A 19,430-nucleotide genomic window follows, 5' to 3' on the forward strand; every position below is an offset into this window, starting at 1 on the left:
TCAGCTCTTCATTCCATCAGTCTGGATTTTGTTCTGCTGCTTAAGTTTCTCAATATCAAGAGCATTCTTCTATATCTTTGCATTAGTTTTCTCCACATTATCCTCCAAGATCTTGAAATCAAGGTTCTTTCTGCCAGCTCATTCAATTTTGTTTTTGAAACATATCACAACCCTCAGAGTTCCCTCTGGTTATTTTAGTAAGGTTTCAATTCTTGTTTTAATTTCTGCCTTCAGATCTAAGAGAATTGATCATTGATACTAGAGTAGCTATATCTGAGCAACCTTTTCCTGTGGTGCTTCCCCTAAAGATAATCCCTGAGCAGGTTCTATTTTTTTATTTCTGAAGGTGTTTTAGTAGTCCCCTGGTCTTAAGGTTTAGGCAATGATTCACACCTATTAGCTGTTGATAAATCTAAGGTTGGGTTCCCCTCATTATCATTAGGAGTTTTCTGCACATTCATATATATTTGGGTCAGACCCTCCTTGCCTCCAGTGTTCCGAGTCCCCTACAGCTGTTTGAAGAATTTTCTCTGCCTTGCAGCCCCCCTGCCTTGTTGCTTTGTCATGCTTCTTGTGTCCTTCTGCTTTGCATCCAATATCTAAAAAAAATGAATTAAATGAATGTGTTGGCTTTCTATTTGCATCTGTACAGATGATCGACTTGCTTTTACTCAATGAGTATCTATTTCTATGCAGGAGTATGCAGTCTACTATTAAGGAAGTGGTCATGGTCAGTGCGGGCAAACCTCCCCGACCCGTTTTTGTAACACCTGTGTTAATGCCCTTGAATTGTTTTCAGTGTTTAGAATTAGGGTAGAATTGATATTGAATCTACTAATACTGGCCTCAATCCCTCACTAGTTACTCATACAGCCGATATTAATGCCCTTGAATTGTTTTCAGGGTTTAGAATTAGGGTAGAATTGATATTGAATCTACTAATACTGGCCTCAATCCCTCACTAGTTACTCATACAGCCGAAGTCCGCTAAAATGCTTCACCGGCTGTCTAGACTGCAAAAGAGTCAAGATATGCTCCAATAGCCATGCATTGATTCCTCAGACCTTTCCCTGTGTGCTCTGCTGAAACTTGCAGCTTTCTCTGGCACTCCCCAGGCCCCAATCCACAAATGCGGACTCTCTGCCACTTTTCACCCAGAATGTAATCCTTGCAACTGCTGTTCTTCCTTGTCTCGAGGGTGAGGGGAGGCACAGCGCCAATGCAAGTCCGGTAGATAGACCATTAGAAGCATGCGCAACATCCAGTTTCAAGTTTGAAATTCTTATAGGCACATGATGGTCCTCGTTTGCATTGTATTGGCTAAGACATAGCGTAGTGATATACCTGCAGAGGGTCTGTATTGTGCCCTCTTCCTGGTAGGCCATGTGATAATGGTGTGACCTGTTTTTAGTTGCCTTACACCGCATTGACTTACTCAATTTGCCGGACCAGCAACACGGCACGTTTCGGCCTTCCGATCGCTCAGTCCTATTACCGCTACCCTCGTTTGCAACTATCACCCACACTGCGCTTCTCGCTCTCCCGAAATGCAAGCCCTAGTTCCTCTACTCCCCGATTACCAACACACCACCGCATTGCCATTTAGCCGTCGCATCCGTGGCAACTGCCCGTTCACCCACACGGCAGGTCTCCCTCTCTCACCTTGTCAGCCCTCCGGCCTCTACTCCGTAGTTGCTCTATCGCCTCCTCACAGCCCTCTAGCTCCCTCACTTCACCCAGTACCCTTCCACCTGAACAGATGCTACGCCACCCACACCCCGTTACCGGCCTCCATGCACGCGACATACCGTTACCCCACAGCCCCTAGGCGCATCCTGTCTCCTGACAGCCGCCCTCCCCCTACACTACTGCCTATGGACTTAGTTATCAAACTTTCCTCCGTGACAGTCCCCTATCTCCCTATGCCACACGCTGTCCGAGTGAAATTGTGGGCTCCCGCACACTCATGGGCCCAGACACAGCCTCTGGTTGCAGGGCCAACGCCCAGTCAGCAAGCATGCCGCCCTCCTAGCCTCCGATGCCCGCACACCCACTTATCCCCACGCTCTGCCTTGACGCGCCCTTTCCCTCCCTTCGCTCCCCTGATCTGTCCTTTTCGCCCCGCAGCACCTTGAATAAAGTCAACCATGTCCTGAAGACGATCCCAAACCACCGAGGATAGAAATGCCATCAACTCCACAGCGCAATAATAGGCGTATTCTCTACCGTGGCTCATTATAAATCATGATTTGAACTTTAAAGTCACTCTAATTGTTTCCTTCATTGCTCTGTAGAATCGCCAGTCCTCCCAAGGCTTCGCCGGGAGCAACAACGCTGCCGAGGCGCGGCGCAACAATCTTTTAAAATTGTGCTTGGACACTTTTTACTTACCCTGCTCCTGCTTCAGGGGCTGCGCTGAGGACTCCGCGCACCCCCTATCCTCTTGGGACTTCCTGTTAGCCGCCACCAGAGCGCCCCACGCTGAGCGTTCCCTCCCCCTCTGACGGGCAGGTCACGAGGGCGGGGACGGGCGTGTGCTACATCTTGGGCTGCTCTCTGGTTGGCGGGGCAGCTCCTCTGTCCCTCCACCCCCTGCCACGCCCTGCTACTTCCGGTCTCCTACTTATGGCACTTCTATCCCGGCCGCGCAGCGGACGAGCGCAGCGGGCGCGACGAAGGCGCGCCGAAGTTAAGCCCGTCTGCGCCCGTCCGCGACGGGCCGGGACCAGGGGCCACACCCCCTGCTTCCTTGTTGTCATACACGCCTGCTCAACTCCTCTCCTACACCATTGATGTGCCTCTCCCCCACACCCTCATGCAGCATCTTGTTGCTTTAGACATCTATGTTCCCCGCTCAGACCGTGTTGTGTCTCCTCACCCAATTCTTCCCCTCCCTACGCCAGACATCGATCCCCTCCCCAATGGACCCTCATCTCCCCCTCACACTGCTTCTGCTTATCTTCTCAACACTCGTTCGGCAGGCAAACACCAACTTGACCTGTTTAATCTTCTTACTACAGACTCCCCTGATTTTCTGTTCTTAACGGAAACATGGTTTTCGGAGGGTTCCCTCCCCGACATTCTTGCCATCCTTCCCCATTCCTATTATGTCCTTCGGGCTGACCGCCCCGCGGACAAGGTCGGGGGGGTGTTGCCATGATTGTCCGATCCACTATTCAATTCCAGCTTCTCCCCCAAGCACCCATCGCTGGAGTGGACTTCCTGGTCGCTCGCTCCTCCAATCTGCCGGCACCTCTCACCGTTGTCCTTGTCTACCGCCCTCCCCTGAATATGCCCCTGTTCGTGGCTTCCCTGCAGGAACTTCTCGCCACGCTGGTGGTTAATAACTCCTCTGTCCTCTTGCTTGGGGACTTTAACTACTGGCCTGGCGATCCCAGGGAGGACTCAGCATCCAAGGACTTCACGGCCACTCTCCTCTGTCTCAACTTTAAGTCTCACGTCCTGGTTCCTACCCACAAATTCGGACACACCCTGGACCAAGTCTGGTCATCCCAGGACATAGTCTCCCCCCCTAGTATCCTCCCATGTACTTGGTCTGATCATTCCCTCATCTCTTTCTCTATCACCACTGGCTCCCCTCACAAGCCCCTTCGCCCCAAGAATGTTTTCTCCCGTAGCTGGAATCGTGCTGACTTGGCCTCCCTCTCTCACTCCCTTGCTTCTTCCTCCCCAGACCTCACTGGCATTCCCCTTGACTCACAGGCCGCTGCAGTTGGTAACTGGCTCTCTTCTGCATGTGACTTAGTAGCCCCCCTCAAGCTAGTTAAATCCATCCGCCCTCACGAGGCTCACCGTTGGTTTAGCCCGGAGCTCAAGACTCTTAAACTGGAGCTTAGACGCTCAGAGCGCCTTTGGCGCCGTAGCTACTGCCCTGACCACAAGGCCAAATACAAAATCCTTCTTAAGGAGTACAAGCAGGCCATTTTGGCCACTAAGACCAAGTACTTCTCTGAACAAGTGGCGCTCTCGGCCAACAAAGCTAAAGAAATTTTCTCTCTGGTAAACAACTTGGCCACCTCTGATCGTGCTTGCCCTCACTTCACTCCCTCCCAGGCCCTCTGCTCTTCTCTTAACAACTTCTTTATCGAGAAGATTGTAAAAATTAAATCTAACATCTTGGTCACTCCTTTTACTCTTCCTCACTCTGTTCCCTCTGCGCCCAAATCCTCCTTCTCCTCTTTTCCCCCCCTCCCTTTGGACTCTTTCCTAGCTCTGCTCACCAAAATCAAGTCTGGATCCCCCACTGACTGTGCCCCTGCCCGTATTCTTAAAACCCTTTTTTCTTCCTGTCCTGATACCCCTCTCTCCTTTCTCAATGCCTCTCTTTCCACTGGATTGGTCCCTTCTTCATTTAAATCTGCTATTGTCTCTCCCATTCTTAAAAAGCCTGGTCTCGACTCTTCTCTTCCTTCTAACTTTAGACCTATCTCTCTTCTGCCCTATCTTGCTAAAATTCTTGAATCCTACGTTACTTCCTGTCTCTCTGTTTATGTTGAACGGAACCAGCTCCTGGCTTCTCACCAAGCTGGTTTCCGTTCGGGTCATTCGACCGAAACCGTGGTGTTAGCCGTCCTCGACGAGCTTAAGGCCAAGGCCGACGTCAACTCCCCCCAAGCTTTGATCCTCCTCGACTTGTCCGCTGCGTTTGACACGGTCGACCATAACATTCTTTTGGACCGTGTCAGCGCAGCGGGCATACGAGGTTCTGCCTTCTCCTGGATCACCTCCTTCCTGACAGGGCGTTCTCAAGCCGTCCACCTTCCCGGCTTCTCTGCTTCTCCCCTCCCGGTGCCCTGTGGGGTCCCCCAAGGTTCCTCTCTCTCTCCCCTTCTTTTCAATCTCTATATTCACCCTCTTATCTCTTCCCTTCTTGAGCTGGGGGTCTCTGTGTATAACTACGCTGACGACCTCCAGCTCGTCTTTGATCTTTCCTCTTCTTCTCATTCTCTATCCTTTTTTCACTCCACCATGGTCTTTATCTCTGGGTGGATGAGCGCCAACCACCTCAAGCTCAACCCAGATAAGACTGAGCTTGTCCTGGTTGGCGGCTCACCCAGTCCCTGGTCCCCTGCTTTCTGGCCTCCCATCCTTGGCCCCCCTCCCACCCCCGTTCCCTCTGTTAAAACTTTGGGCATCAAGGTCAGACAGGACCTGTCCATGCATGGCCAGGTCAGCGCCGTGGTGTCCTCCTGTTTTCTTTCCCTCCGAATGATCCGGAAAATCTCTCGTTTCTTTTCTCTTGACTCCCTTAAAATCATTATTTCTGCCCTTATCACTTCCCGCCTTGATTATGGCAATAGCTTGTTCGCTGGCATCCCTGCCTATGAAACCCGCCGCTTACAAGCTATCCAGAATCAGGCCGCCCGTCTTATCTTTCACTTGCCCAAAACCCATCACATCACTCCCGTCCTCAAATCCCTTCACTGGCTGCCCATTTTGCAGAGATCTCTGTTTAAACTAGGGTGCCTTGTTTATCGGGCCCTTGATCACTCTGCACCGGCTTTCATCAATTCTTTGATTTCCCGCCACACCCCTGCCCACACTCTCCGTTCATCATCTTCTGCCCTCCTCACTGTTCCCCGCTTTCACAAATCTCGCACTGGTGAAACCCGTTTTTCTGTTCTTGCTCCCCGGTTCTGGAACTCCCTTCCTCTTTCTATGCGTTCGATCCCTATTTTTTCTCATTTCCGTAAAGCGCTGAAAACTTTTTTGTTTGCCCTGGCCTACCCCTGCTAAACCTCCTGGCCCTGTCTGTTCGGTTCTTCAGAGCTCCCAGCGCCAGGAAGCCGTTTTGGCCATCGTGCGCTCTACAAATATTTTTCATTCATTCATTCATTCATTCATTCATTGAGCCACTCACTGTATGATACTTTCACTTATGTTCACTTTGCACCGCCCACGCTGTTCACCATGTCACTTGCATCACCACTGTTCACTTGTACATATTTGAGCACCAAGTGCATATCTGGTTGTCATATGATTGTCTAATACAGTGCTGCCATAACTGTATAAATATGACCCTGCATAATAATTCTTCTGAAATATAAGATGAATAACAACACAAGGCCAATTGAACAATTGTCTCCTTTATTTTCGCTCTTGTAATGCTTTCTGCACCCACACATAATTGTCTATCAAATATTACCTGTTGGGATATTGTATTTTGTTATACCTTATGCATTGACTTACTCAGCAGCCTTCTAGCGCCCCCATGCATGCTCCTTACCTCCCTATGCAAAGTAGATAAAGTAATTTACTCCTACAGAGTTTTCATTCATGAAGCCCTGGTTCCCAGAACAGTGTAACAGCTATTTCACCTTTCTGGATCCAACCCCTTGGAGCATGCCCCATTAGGTCGCATGACAATGAGATTCATTTTTCAAAGAGCTGAGTAAACACACTCCCTTCTCCAGCAACGACTGTACTTCGCCTTCACCAGCAAGCTGAAACTCTAATTCCTTGAGCTGACCAGCATTGCTTTTTGCTCAGGGCTAATTGGATGTCCTTCCTTCCCTATATACTTTCCATAGTGATTTTTAATTCCCCAGATTGACTCCCTTTATCGTCCTACCTTATATTGGGTGCTCCTATTATATTGTTTAAAATTACCATGAAGAGTCATATGCCTTTTTTTATATATGATTCATTTTTTCGATTACTCACTTATCACTGCACGTCTCTTCATTCAAATGTAAGCACAGGATCTTTATTATACCCCTAAAAAAGCTTGAGATTCTTGAGAAACAGGCAATGAATAAATCAATTGCAACACAGCATCATTTATCTGCCTGTTTTTGCCTACTTAGCTGAGTTGATAATTGTTTTGTTTTTTAAGTGATTAAGACAAACTTTTTCTCAAAATCATTCTTTTTTTAGCTTGAAAAGTTGCAACAAAATGTAAATAAATGCATAAGAAATGATAAATTGAAAAAACAACTGTATAAATAAGCATAAGTATTATGTATGGCTGGAATAAAATGTGATCGCTTTAAAGAGTTCGCTAACAGTGTACTTTAAGTAAAACCAAACTCTTCGTATATTGCTTTATAGGAGATAAACATCTTCTCAATGTCAATTTGAAAATATTTAAATAAGGCCACCAAAAAGCGAGTTATAAAAGGACCACCAGGTAATGAATGATCGCAGTATACGTTGATAAAAATTTAAAACATTAGGTGGGACCATGTTGTAAATATATAAAATTCCTTACCCTTTCAGACCTAATTAAAAACAAGGATGCTACTATACAAAAACCGAAATAACCCCCAAAGCTATATAAATTGGAAATGCAATAAGGTAAATAAATTAGAAAATGATGATACATGAATTAGGACCAAGAGAAAAGAGGTGAAATTATATGATACGGCCCATCTAGAAATGGGATGGGGAGGTTTGGCTTCTCTAATAAAATTCCCCACAACAGTGCCTTGTTGCTACGCATGAGCAGAGATGCCAATACGAGTATTTTGGGTGGGAGGCTTGTTCCCCAACAGAAGCCCACATACTGGTAGGACTTATGATGAAAATAAGAGCAATGTTGCAATCAATGCATGTAAATTTGAAAAAATAGATGTAAACAAGTAGAAGTGGGCAGTGGCAAAAAGCAGTAGTACTCTTAGCCGCAAGTACAAACTATGAAATATGTAAAGCTCTAATTATCAATAGGATGTAACATAGAAATGACTACCTGTGGTTTGATGCAATACACTGATTTCAATGTGTTTATCAACAGGATTTCCCTGTATGAGGCAACCCTCCAGTGCCATATAATAGGAGAGACGTATTTTCTAGTCTTGACAAAGATGGCATATTACTGAAAGAGTCCATCGAAACGCATCGACGCCCATTATCGCACTATCAAACAATCTAGCTCACCCTAAGAACAACAAAACGAGAGGGGTCTAGGATTGAGCCTAAATGAGGGTTCTGATGTACAAATCTTTATGACAAATCGTTGATGTCTATGCTTGTTTCTCTCCCAATTTCTAATTGCATAACCTGTTTTAATTTAGGTGACTTTTTTAAATTTGGATTAGTGGTTACAGTATGAGAATTTGTTGATGCTTATATGAACTGAACTGTGACTGTGTTTTTCCTGTTTGAAAAATCTTTTTATGAAATGAGAATGTATTTTTATATGGTTTAAAGGCTTTGTTTTAATAAATTTCATATATTTTATATATAAAATAGTTTTCGTTCGTGTTTATGCTTAATTAAGCTTTGTGTCCAAGACCAGTATTTGGGCATATTTTCTCAGTAGCTCTACCAAGGGAAACTGCTTGATTTCACTGGAATAAAATAGGTTACATATTAATAGTTGGGGCATAATATACAGAGAAAGAAAAGAAAGAGGGAGAATGCAAGAAGTATTAATAATATAAGTAAAGGTATAATAGAGGACAGTGAAGTAATAAAGATAAATAGAAAATAATTAGGAGCATATCATCAAGAAATCTTTAAAAAAAATATACTATAAACAAAAATGGAAAAATGAAATTCACAGGGTTTAGGTACTTTTTCCAAGAGAGGATGGTGATGAGGAGCATTCCGTGCACAGGAATTTAAAAAGTAATAGGTGACCAAATACTATCTCTCTTAACAAGAAGAGAGAATGGGGTAACATAATCGCTATTCCACCAGACTTGAAAAAATATTTGTGTGGATTGTTTCAAATTCTTGGCAATCTGTTGGAAGGCTACGGTAATTAACAAATTTAATATAACCGTTTGATATGTATTATTTTGCCAAACATCTGAAAGGCTTCAGTTGTTTTGGAAGTTGAGTAGGGAATGTGTGTATGAAAAATAGTATTATTTGAGACCACACTTTTAACCAAAACTGATGAGTAGACGGACATAAAAAATGAATGTGATATAAATCTGCAGACCGGGAATATTGCAAGACCAACAATTTGATAAGGAATCAGGACTAGACTTAGGCAGAGTAGCTGGAGTAATCATGAGTCTATTATAAATTTAAAAAGTGGTTTAAGTGGTGTTAGCAGATCTAGATGATTTTCATATTTGCAGCCAAATTGTATCCAAAGCATAGTGGACCATGAAGTCTAGAAGTCACGCTCCACTTGTATTCAACTTCCAGTTCATCTCTGTGCTTTGGAGTTTTACTATTTATTTTATATATAGAAGAGTCATTTATATGAGTGGATAATTCTGTAAGAATTTAAGTACGTTATGCGTGGACAGAAGTATGTGGAATTAATAAAACCAAGGTGTAGGTAATACTGTGAATTAAAGTATTAAACTTAATAAATAGGGAAGATTGTATACTAATGTAATAAAAGAGTCATTTAAATAAAGTTGGCGTGCCCAGAGCAAACCTTTATCTCTCTATGATTTCCAAAAAGAAGGACTATTAGTGATTGTTGTAAGTTTATTGTGCTATATACAGGCTTGAAGAAATTGCTCTCCATCCGGAAGATGGGAGAAAAGTCTGGGTCTAAGGAGTTTACAAGTAGTATTATGAATAGGGGACAATAAAATCCTTTCTTTTAAGAAAATTAAAATAATCCTTTGAAAAATGTAGACGAAAATGATAATTCAGTGTCCTTCCAAAGAGGATTAATGTCTGTTATCAATCTAATAAATATTTGGAGGTTTGTTTATTGAGAAACACAATATGATAACATTGGAAATCAGGGAAGTTTACGCCTCCATGATATTTATTGCGTTAAAGCTTGAGAAAGGACATACAAGGTTTTTTATGATTCCAAAGAAGGGAGGAGAATCTAGAATTAATCTTTAAAAAAGTAAGCAGGAATAAGAGAAGGAATACTGGAAATCGTATAATAAAATAATGAGTACGAGCATCATTTTAATATTGTCAAGTCTACCCCCACTAAAATAAATAAAAAAAGGTGCCATTCAGCAGTTGAGCTGGACACAGTGGTAATAACCTAATCAAGTTTAAAGATACTGTATCTATAGTCCGAGATATTAACTTTTGAGAGGGCTCCAAGGAAAAGTGGAAGAAGAAAGTCATGTTTAAAACAAAGAATATTAAAAGGGAAAATGTCACACTTATCATGATTCAATTTATAACTACAAAGAGAGTAGAAAATGACTTAACTTCTGTAAAGAAAACTGGAAGAGAGAAATGATGTTTGAATAGAAACAAATGAACATCATCAGATTACACTGACCTGTTAGTGTGAATATCACCATACTGAATACCAAGTATATTAGGATTGTGTCTGATTTGTGCAAGAAAATGTTCCAAAGTAAGAGATAAAAGAAGAGGGACATGTGACAACCTTACCTTACACCTCTCTTCAGAAGAAAAGAAGAAGAGACAAGTCCATTTGCAAAAATGAAAGCTGCTGGTGCAATGTACAACAAAGAAGTATAGGAAATAAATTTAGGTCCAAAACTCAACCAGGAGATTTTATGAAAAATAAATTACCAATCCATGAGATCTAATACTTTTTCTGCTTTAAGTGAAATAGCTTCTATTGAATGAGGACATTCAATAGATTCCTTTAATAGGAACAACCTTTACAACACAGTCATTACATTGCACTACCTTTACATAGCAGTCATTACATCTCAACATCCTTTACATTGCATGTCAGTGCAACACAGCCATTACATTGCATATCACTACAACCCATGTCATTACAATGCATTTCACTACAATGCAGGCATTACATCGTAAGTTATTACAATGCATACCATTACAATGCATAGTACTCTTAAACTATCCGACACTAAACCCAACTGTTGCACTCACTGGAGTTAGAGTAGTAATTATTACCCCATACTATCCAACAATTACCTTAAATGCAATGTAATGGTATGCATTGTAATGGTATGCTTTGCAAAGCTATAATGCAATGTAATGGAATGCGTTGTAAAGGTAGTTTCTGAAAATGCGATGTAATGTCATGCTATGTAAAATAATGTGTTGTAAAGGATGTTGCGATGTAAACACTGCGTTGCAAAGGCAAGCATTGTAAATTTATGCATTGTAACATCATATATTCTCATTTAATATATTAAAGAAAACATTGATATAATCAGAAATACATCTACCTATAATAAAGCCTTATTGTTCTTGTCCAATAAGAAGGGGAAGAAAGGGAACCAAGCAAAGAGCAAGGATTTTAGGATATATTTTATAATCAGAATTAACTAAATAAATCATCCTAAATTTCTTACATAAGTTTGAGTCTCAACCATCTTTAGGAAAGAGGCATATAAGTGCCTCTTAAAAAGTGCCATGGGATGTTTTGGTAGAAATAAAATGGGAGAAAAGAAAAAGAATTTTTGGAAGCAAGAGTTTGGAAAAATGTGGGCAAAATTCAATGGGAAAACTATCTAGTCCCGGAGCTTTCCTGTTATAATTAATTTAAGTGCTTCGGGGATATCCTTAACAGAAATATCTAGTTCTAATGATGAGAGATCTAAACTGGTTAAAGTTCTTATGAATGAAGGGGAGGTATGTTTGTATGGCAGTTGGATCTGGGATAGATTCTGGAGAATAAAGTGTAATATAATAAGATTTAAATTCATCTAAAATGTTTGCATCTTTAACAACAGGTTGGGAATTCAGCTTTAGAAGAGATTGAATTCTAGTCCTTTCTTTTTAATGTTTAGATAATTAGCAAGTAAATTACCAGCTTTACTCTGGCCACCATAATATCTAGCACTACTGTAATGAAGTAAGTTCAATCAGTTGTAATAAATCAAGTATTAGATTTATTAAGTTATAGGAAATACATGAGACCTCATCCAGCACCAACGCCCTGCAGCTGCCAACTAACCAGCTGCTCACAATCTCCTCGTATGATGCTGGTTCTATATTCTACCAGTGTAACCTGGTAACAATAACAACATTCTGATGTGTAAAACGCACTGAGAACACTACATCGCCTCCCTCTTAATAACAAAAATTAACTAAAATAATAAACATACTTTGAAGAACTCCATTAATATGATGAAAACAAAACGAGATTTGATTTTGATATCTACCAGGTTTTTTAATATATCTACGTGGCCTAGCAGGAGCCATAACTCCACTATCCCCTGGCTTCACAGAAGGTTGTGAATCTGGTCCTTGACACTTCGCTACTCTATTCAGATTCCACACCTTTTGATCATTGGTGCTAATGGCATTGTTGAACACTTTCGTGACTTTGAATGGGATACTGAACTTTGAACCAGCTTTGCCTAAGCGAGGGGATTTTATTTTTACCCTATCACCTACAGATACCTTTGTTTTCTTAACAGCTTTTCTCACATCAAACCAAGTCTTTCTCTTCTCCTTGATGATTCTCTCTCTCTCTTTCCACCCTGGGCTGTCCAAAGCATTCTTGGCAACAGATATTCTCTTTTCACACACCCTAGAGGGACACACCTCTGTGCTAGAAATCCTTTTCTTAAACAATTGAAATGGGGAAACATCCGTAGTGGAGTGCGGGGTAAACCTGTACTCTCTCACTTTCTTCCGTAAGGCAATTTCCCAATCAGCACCAGTTGCAACTGCCTGCTACAAGGCTTCTTTTAAAACTTTTACAAACCTTTCCACGACCCTATTTCTCTCTGGATGGTACAGTGCTGCTTTTTTATGTTCGATACCTCTCTAAGATAAAAACTCCTCCACCATAGAGGAAGTAAATTGTACCCCATTATCCGACAACAAAGATTTAGGGAAACCTTCTCTCTCAAAAAGAGATTCCAAAAAATCAATAACTACAGATGAAACTACAGAATTGACCACCTTTATCTCCGGCCAACGAGAATACATATCCATGCACACGAGAACATAAACATCTCTAGTTCTTAACTTAATGGGACCCATTATATCTATAGCTACATCTACCCACGGACCTTCTGGCTCTCCTCTTATCACCATGGGTTGTATTCTACATTTCAATATCTTGTCACAACACACACATTCCTGTCAATTCTGAACTTCTCTTTCAATCCAGACATCCATGCCTGGCCACCAGTAAGCTACTCTCAGCCTTTCCTTTGCCTTGCCTATGACCATATGACTCGCATGAGCATAAGATAACAACCAATAGGCTTGAAGGAATTAGTCTTGTGCCTCTCAAAAGTAATCCATCCACCACAGTAAGTTCATCTTTAACTTGCCAATAACCTAAGAAAGCCTGATCACAGTCCTTCTTATCACACCAGCCATTGACGACCATCTCCAACACTTTCTTCATCACCACATCCGTCTCTAATGCGCCTCTCCATTCATCATCAGAAATAATACCTTCGCTAATAAGGCAACCATCTACAGCATCTTCAAACTCGTCACCACCAAAATAATCACACTCTGGGATTTCCTCACTGATCCCACCTAATCTGGATAGACAATCTGCCAGAATATTGTTGGAACCTGGTAGATATGGGACCACAAACTTAAATTCTTGTAAGGCAACCACTCATTTGCGTATATGGTGCGATACAAAATCAATACCTTTCTTTTCAAAAAGTTCCTTCAGAGACTTATGAACCGTTAACATCTCGAAATCACTACCCCACAGAAACTTTCTTGATTTTCAGATAGCCCAATATATGGCCAAAGTCTCTCTTTCCACGACGGAGTAATTAAACCCTCCGCACCCCTCAACGGTCTTGACATGAACAACACCACCTTACTAGTTCCTTCCGGTTTTTGAAATAAGACAACCCCCAAACCTTTAGAGCTTGCATCTGTCATCAAATATGATTTTCCCTTCAGCAGATAAGAGGCAGCGTTCTCTGTAGAGAGTTCATTATATTTACATTTCTGTACAATAGGATTATTTAGAGCAGTCACGGAATTGGTAGTGCTATATACTGTTTCCGAATGTTTAATGTGTTTTAGGATATCAAGGGCTTTTTGAGAAGTTAATGTTTTCTTTCTCAAAACATAAGAGATAACAACATTTGTTGCTCAAGCTTTGAACGCATCCTATATAACATGAAAATAAAGATTAAGAGATGAATTATGAGTAAAGAATTATGTAGCACAGAGTTCAAATGCAGAGGTAAAGACTGGGTCTACTATCAAAGAGAGGTTAAAACGCCATTGTGAATTTCCAGTAGTGATAGAAATAATGTAATGTGTTGTGTTAATGCTGTGGAAATAAACAAATAATCAATTTGAGATTGGGATAAATGTGTAGGAGAGAAAAATATATATTCTCACAGGTGCAGGTTAAATAATCTTCAGGAATCAACAAGGGATCTTTGATCAATAAGGGAAGTGAATTGCTGATGCATAGTAGAAGGTATAAAAGTGGCCTTAGAAGTACAATCTATATAGTAATCGAGAACAAAATTTATATCACCCCCAAATATCACATATACTGCCGAAAAAAGCATACAGTTTACTGATATAGCAGGCCAAAATGCATTATCAACTTTGGTAGGTGCATATATGTTAAAGAAATAAAGAAATTGGAATGGCATTGATCAACAAGCATGGAATGTCCTTCATCATCTAATTCTTGAGGAAGGACTGTGATATTTACGACAAAAAATAAAACCTCAATTTCTCTTGCCAAAACTAGGTGAAGAAAAGACATTTCCCCCCCATTGACATTTAAGCTTTTGAACTTCAGAAGCAACAAGGTGAGTTTCCTGTAAGCATACAATGTTTGCATTAAGCCTGGCTAAATGAGTAAAAACCCTTTGCCTTTTGATAGGCGAGCCAATACCTTCACATTCCAATAAATAATATGTAATGTCAATTAAGAAAAAATTAAAAATATATAATGCAAAATAAATGCATGAGAAGAAAGTGAAAATATATATTCGAAGGGAAGGAGACGCTCTCAAGAAAGTTAAAAGGATGGAAAATAAATAATATACATGATAAAAATCGAGAAAAAAGAATTGTACGAAACTGAAAAAAGAAGAGAAGGAAAGAAAAGAGAAAGAAAAGAGACATAATCCTTATAAAATATTTAAAAAATGCTCTACCAAAAACACAAACAGAAATTGAGGGTGGTGAAGCAACATAAGAAAGATGGCACAACTGACATGAACTCCAGAGCAGGTCAGGAAGGAGGACAAACCATCCAGACAGACTAGGAGTAACGATGAGCAAACACGAAAAGAGCACTTGGTAAAAACACAAAAAGAAAAACATTTGTTATCCGAATCATATTATAAATAGATATACAATGAACAAGAACAGAACTTTACTTAGAACTTGCAAAGAATATTCAATTATTAGTCAGTCTAGCAACTTCAAAGTCTTCTTCTTTACAATTGTCTAAGAACCACTGCAATAGAGCAGGGTCCTCATAATTCATAGTTTTGCTTTTATAGGTCACTTTAAAAAGACAAGGATGGAAAAGCCCAAATCTGGCATTGAAACTCTGTAGCGCTTGTCTAAAGTCAAAAATGTCTTTCTTCTATCCAACGTCACTTTGGTATAGTCTTGAGAAAAGAATAATGTAGCTCCTTGCCATGAGATTCAAACTTTGAGTTAAGCTGCCTCCAAAACTTTTAACAAGTCAGTATACTCAATAAATAAAGAATGACACCTCTTGGAGTGTTAACAGAAGAAGCAGTACGTGGGCAGTGGCCTAGTCTGTATGCTCTTTGAATATTCAATATTTGCATTTCAGGAAGACCAAGAACCTTTTGAGGAAAGGATTGCAAAATTAGATAGGAATAGAGCCTTCTAGTCCCTCTGCCAATCCATAAATATGCAAGTTATTGCACCTGTTGCTGTTTTCAAGGTCCTCCACTTGTCTTTTGAGCTGAGAGATTAACATTTGAATAGGAGGAACTTGTTTAGCAACGGTTTGAAATAAGTCTACCCGATGTTTCATTTGCTCAACTTTACTCTCAATAGTGGACCACTTGTCATCAAGATTTTGAAGACATTTATTTGTTTTTAACTTGTATGGTCTGGCTTCTCCTGAAGAAGGTCTTGTATACTGAGGGGATACAGGCGCACAGAGGATTATTGGTGAAGTAAGCTGACCAAAAGGCAAATATCAATAGTTAAAGAAAACCTATGATGTAAAAAAGTATTATAAGGGAGCAATAACTGAAGAATAGCTCCATGCTTCTCAAGACCAATTATAAAACACATGTTGCATGAAATGTGAAGACAAGTTAAAAAGAAACAATGTTAGAATACAGCAACATGAGACATCTCCTTATAAATTATGAGTTCCATATACAATGGCATGCCGATAAGATGTGATGCGAATGAGGAAAAGCTGCTTCACCTGCTCATATAGCATAAAATGCAGAAAGGAAGGACCATTGTTTATGTTGTTCCAGTCGAACAAACGCAAGTAAACTTGAAGTTCAGTTGTGAGGAAGCAACATTATTACTGTTAGCATCATTAAAGAGGAAAAACATGATTCACAATGTGGAATAAAACACAAAATTGACTAATAGGAGCAATGAAGGCAATGCTCACATCATTTGCTGTAAGCTTTGGTTTGTGGTGCAAGATCGCAAAGCAGCATAAAACAAAATGGCAGGCGCACAGACCAAAATAGTAGGAATACATGGTAATGCCATGTACCAGATATTTTTCAACACGTCTGCATTTCAAAGTCCTTTAAAGAGTTGCAGGATAGTGTCATCCACAAGGAAGGAATACAACCCTCTAAGCCGCAGCGGAGCCTCTCTAGCCGGCAGCCATCTTCACCAGAATCAAGCCATGCCCCCCATCAAAATCATTCTTGGTTTGCATTTGAAGTTGCTTAACAAATATTTCGTCATTCTCACAGAATGTCAAGTAAAACTGACAAATGATCTGACCTGGTCAGAGTGAATGGCCAATAAAACATATCTAGTTTTTGAAGTTGAATTGAAGTCTAGTTAGAGCCCTGATGAGTGATTAGCTGATTATTTAATACACCTCACATCAAGGACAGTTAGATCTTCCAGTAAAGTAGGGTGGACTTTCAGGTAGAAGTGCAGCTTGAGGATCAACATCTAACGGCTCAGGCACACAATAAGCTTAGATAACAGCCAAGGGCCATATGTACGATGCTCAGAATAGTGCTTCGCAAATTGTGAGTCTTTTGAGACTTGCAATTAGCGAAGCGCTATTATGCATTTACAACAGTGTTAATACACTGTTTTGTGACCCCCAATGGGGCCGCAAATAGAGAGACTCATGAATATTATTGAGCTTCTCGCAATTGGCGACCCCATTGGGAATGGCAGGCCCTCCCATGTATGGTGGCCTGCAGGGCTCAGCAGACCACCATGTCTGGGACTGTTTTTAAATAAAGCAGTTTCCTTAAAGGAAAACAGGATGCATTTAAAAAAGAAAAAAATGAAACGTTTTCGTTTCATTTTTTAAGAGCAGGCAGTCGTCCCTGGGACCACTGCCTGCCCTTACAAAAGTATTTTCCACTGCATTTGCTAAGGGACACCGGTCCCCTGAGGACTCCTTCCCTTTTTTTACCCCATTACCACCCTCTTGACTTACTGCAACTAGCTTCACAGTGCATCATTTGTCCAACAGATACAAAGCTAGTAAATGGTATGTGGGCTACGTTTTATGCCATTGGTTCTTTTCAAACATAGTGGGTACCCTGGACTGTACACACGTGGCACTTGTAACACCAGGAGTATTTGAACACATATCGGTATTCAGAAGTATACCACTAATGTTCAAATGGTGCCTTTCTAGCAATTACTCATGTACTCGTTTCCCAGGATCTGCACATGATTCAATGATTCTATGAAATAGCCAAGTATTACTTACTATGTCAATATATGACTAACAATGGACAAGGTTGGTAGGTGAGTACAACTACCCGCAGATGAAATATTATCTTACTGCTGTGATGCTACATTGGTAGAGACTATGTCAATATATGACTAACAATGGGCAAGGTTGGTAGGTGAGTACAACTAACCGCAGATGAAATATTATCTTACTGCTGTGATGCTACATTGGTAGAGGCCACCTACCTATGTGGATCATGGATCACTGAAATAATATCTACAGCCAAAATATCGAGTTGCCATAATATCGATGCCAAAATATCGAGGGACATAATATCGACTTTCTATCTTCACTAAGGTAAGTACAAAAATATCGAGTTTAAAATATCGAGTGTTAAAAATATAGACTGTCTAAATATTGTTTTTTTAATGTCTTTAAAATAAGTTAAAACTATTATAATATTAAATATATTTAATATAAACATACTTAAAAAAATTAATAAACGTAACATTATTACATAATTAATGTAACTTTAAAAATTAATAATAATAATACATATATATATTTAAATACATGTTAGTAATAAAACATATAGATTATATTTACCATAGCATAGCAAAAGGTTTAAATTTAATGTAACCACTCCAGTGGGTGCTACAATAAAGAGATCGTTGGATAGCGTAGGGGTAAAAATTACTATTCCCACTCCAGTGGGTGCAACAGTAGGGAAAGCGTTGGATAGCGTAGGGGTAAAAATTACTATTCCCACTCCAGTGGGTGCTACAGTAGGGAAAGCGTTGGATAGCGTAGGGGTAAAAATTACTATTCCCACTCCAGTGGGTGCAACAGTAGGGAAAGCGTTGGATAGCGTAGGGGTAAAAATTACTATTCCAACTCCAGTGGGTGCAACAGTAGGGAAAGCGTTGGATAGCGTAGGGGTGAAAATTACTATTCCCAATTAATTATTTTAAATTAATTACCAATTATATTTTTATTATTTACCAATTAATAATTAATTTAAAACTATAAATAATTTACATAATTATTTATTTAAAATTATATTACTTCCCACCCTATTCCCCTATAAACACACAACCCGCTACAGAAAATAAATTACAAAAATTTAATTATTTATCAATTATTTATTTTTAATTAATTACCAATTATATTTTCATTAATTACCAATTATTATTTAATTAACAATTAGATTAAATGTACATAATAATTAATTATAATTAAATTACTTCCCACCCTATTCCCCTGTAAACACACAACCCGCTACAGAAAATCAATTACTAAAAATTAATTATTTATCAATTATTCATTTAAAATTAATTAACAATTATGTTTTAATTAATTACCAATTATTATTTAATTAACAATTAAATTAAATTTACATAATTAATTATTTATAATTAAATTACTTCCCACCCTATTCCCCTATAAACCCACAACCCGCTACAGATTTATATTGCACAAATATTATTACATATTAATAACTTACCTTATTTTCGATATTTTTGTTGTCTATATTTTATCTAGTCTATATTATGTCTAGTCTATATTTTTGATTCGATATTTTGGCTATTCTAGTCGATATTTTTGTTGTCTATATTTTGTCTAGTCTATATTTTGTCCAGTCTATATTTTTTACTCGATATTTTGTCCAATCGATATTTTGGAATCGATATTATGTCTGTTTACCGTGGATCATATGACCCATCCATATATTAATTCTCAT

This window comes from Lissotriton vulgaris, chromosome 10 (assembly GCF_964263255.1).
Source record: "Lissotriton vulgaris chromosome 10, aLisVul1.2, whole genome shotgun sequence".
Lineage (NCBI taxonomy): Eukaryota > Metazoa > Chordata > Amphibia > Caudata > Salamandridae > Lissotriton > Lissotriton vulgaris.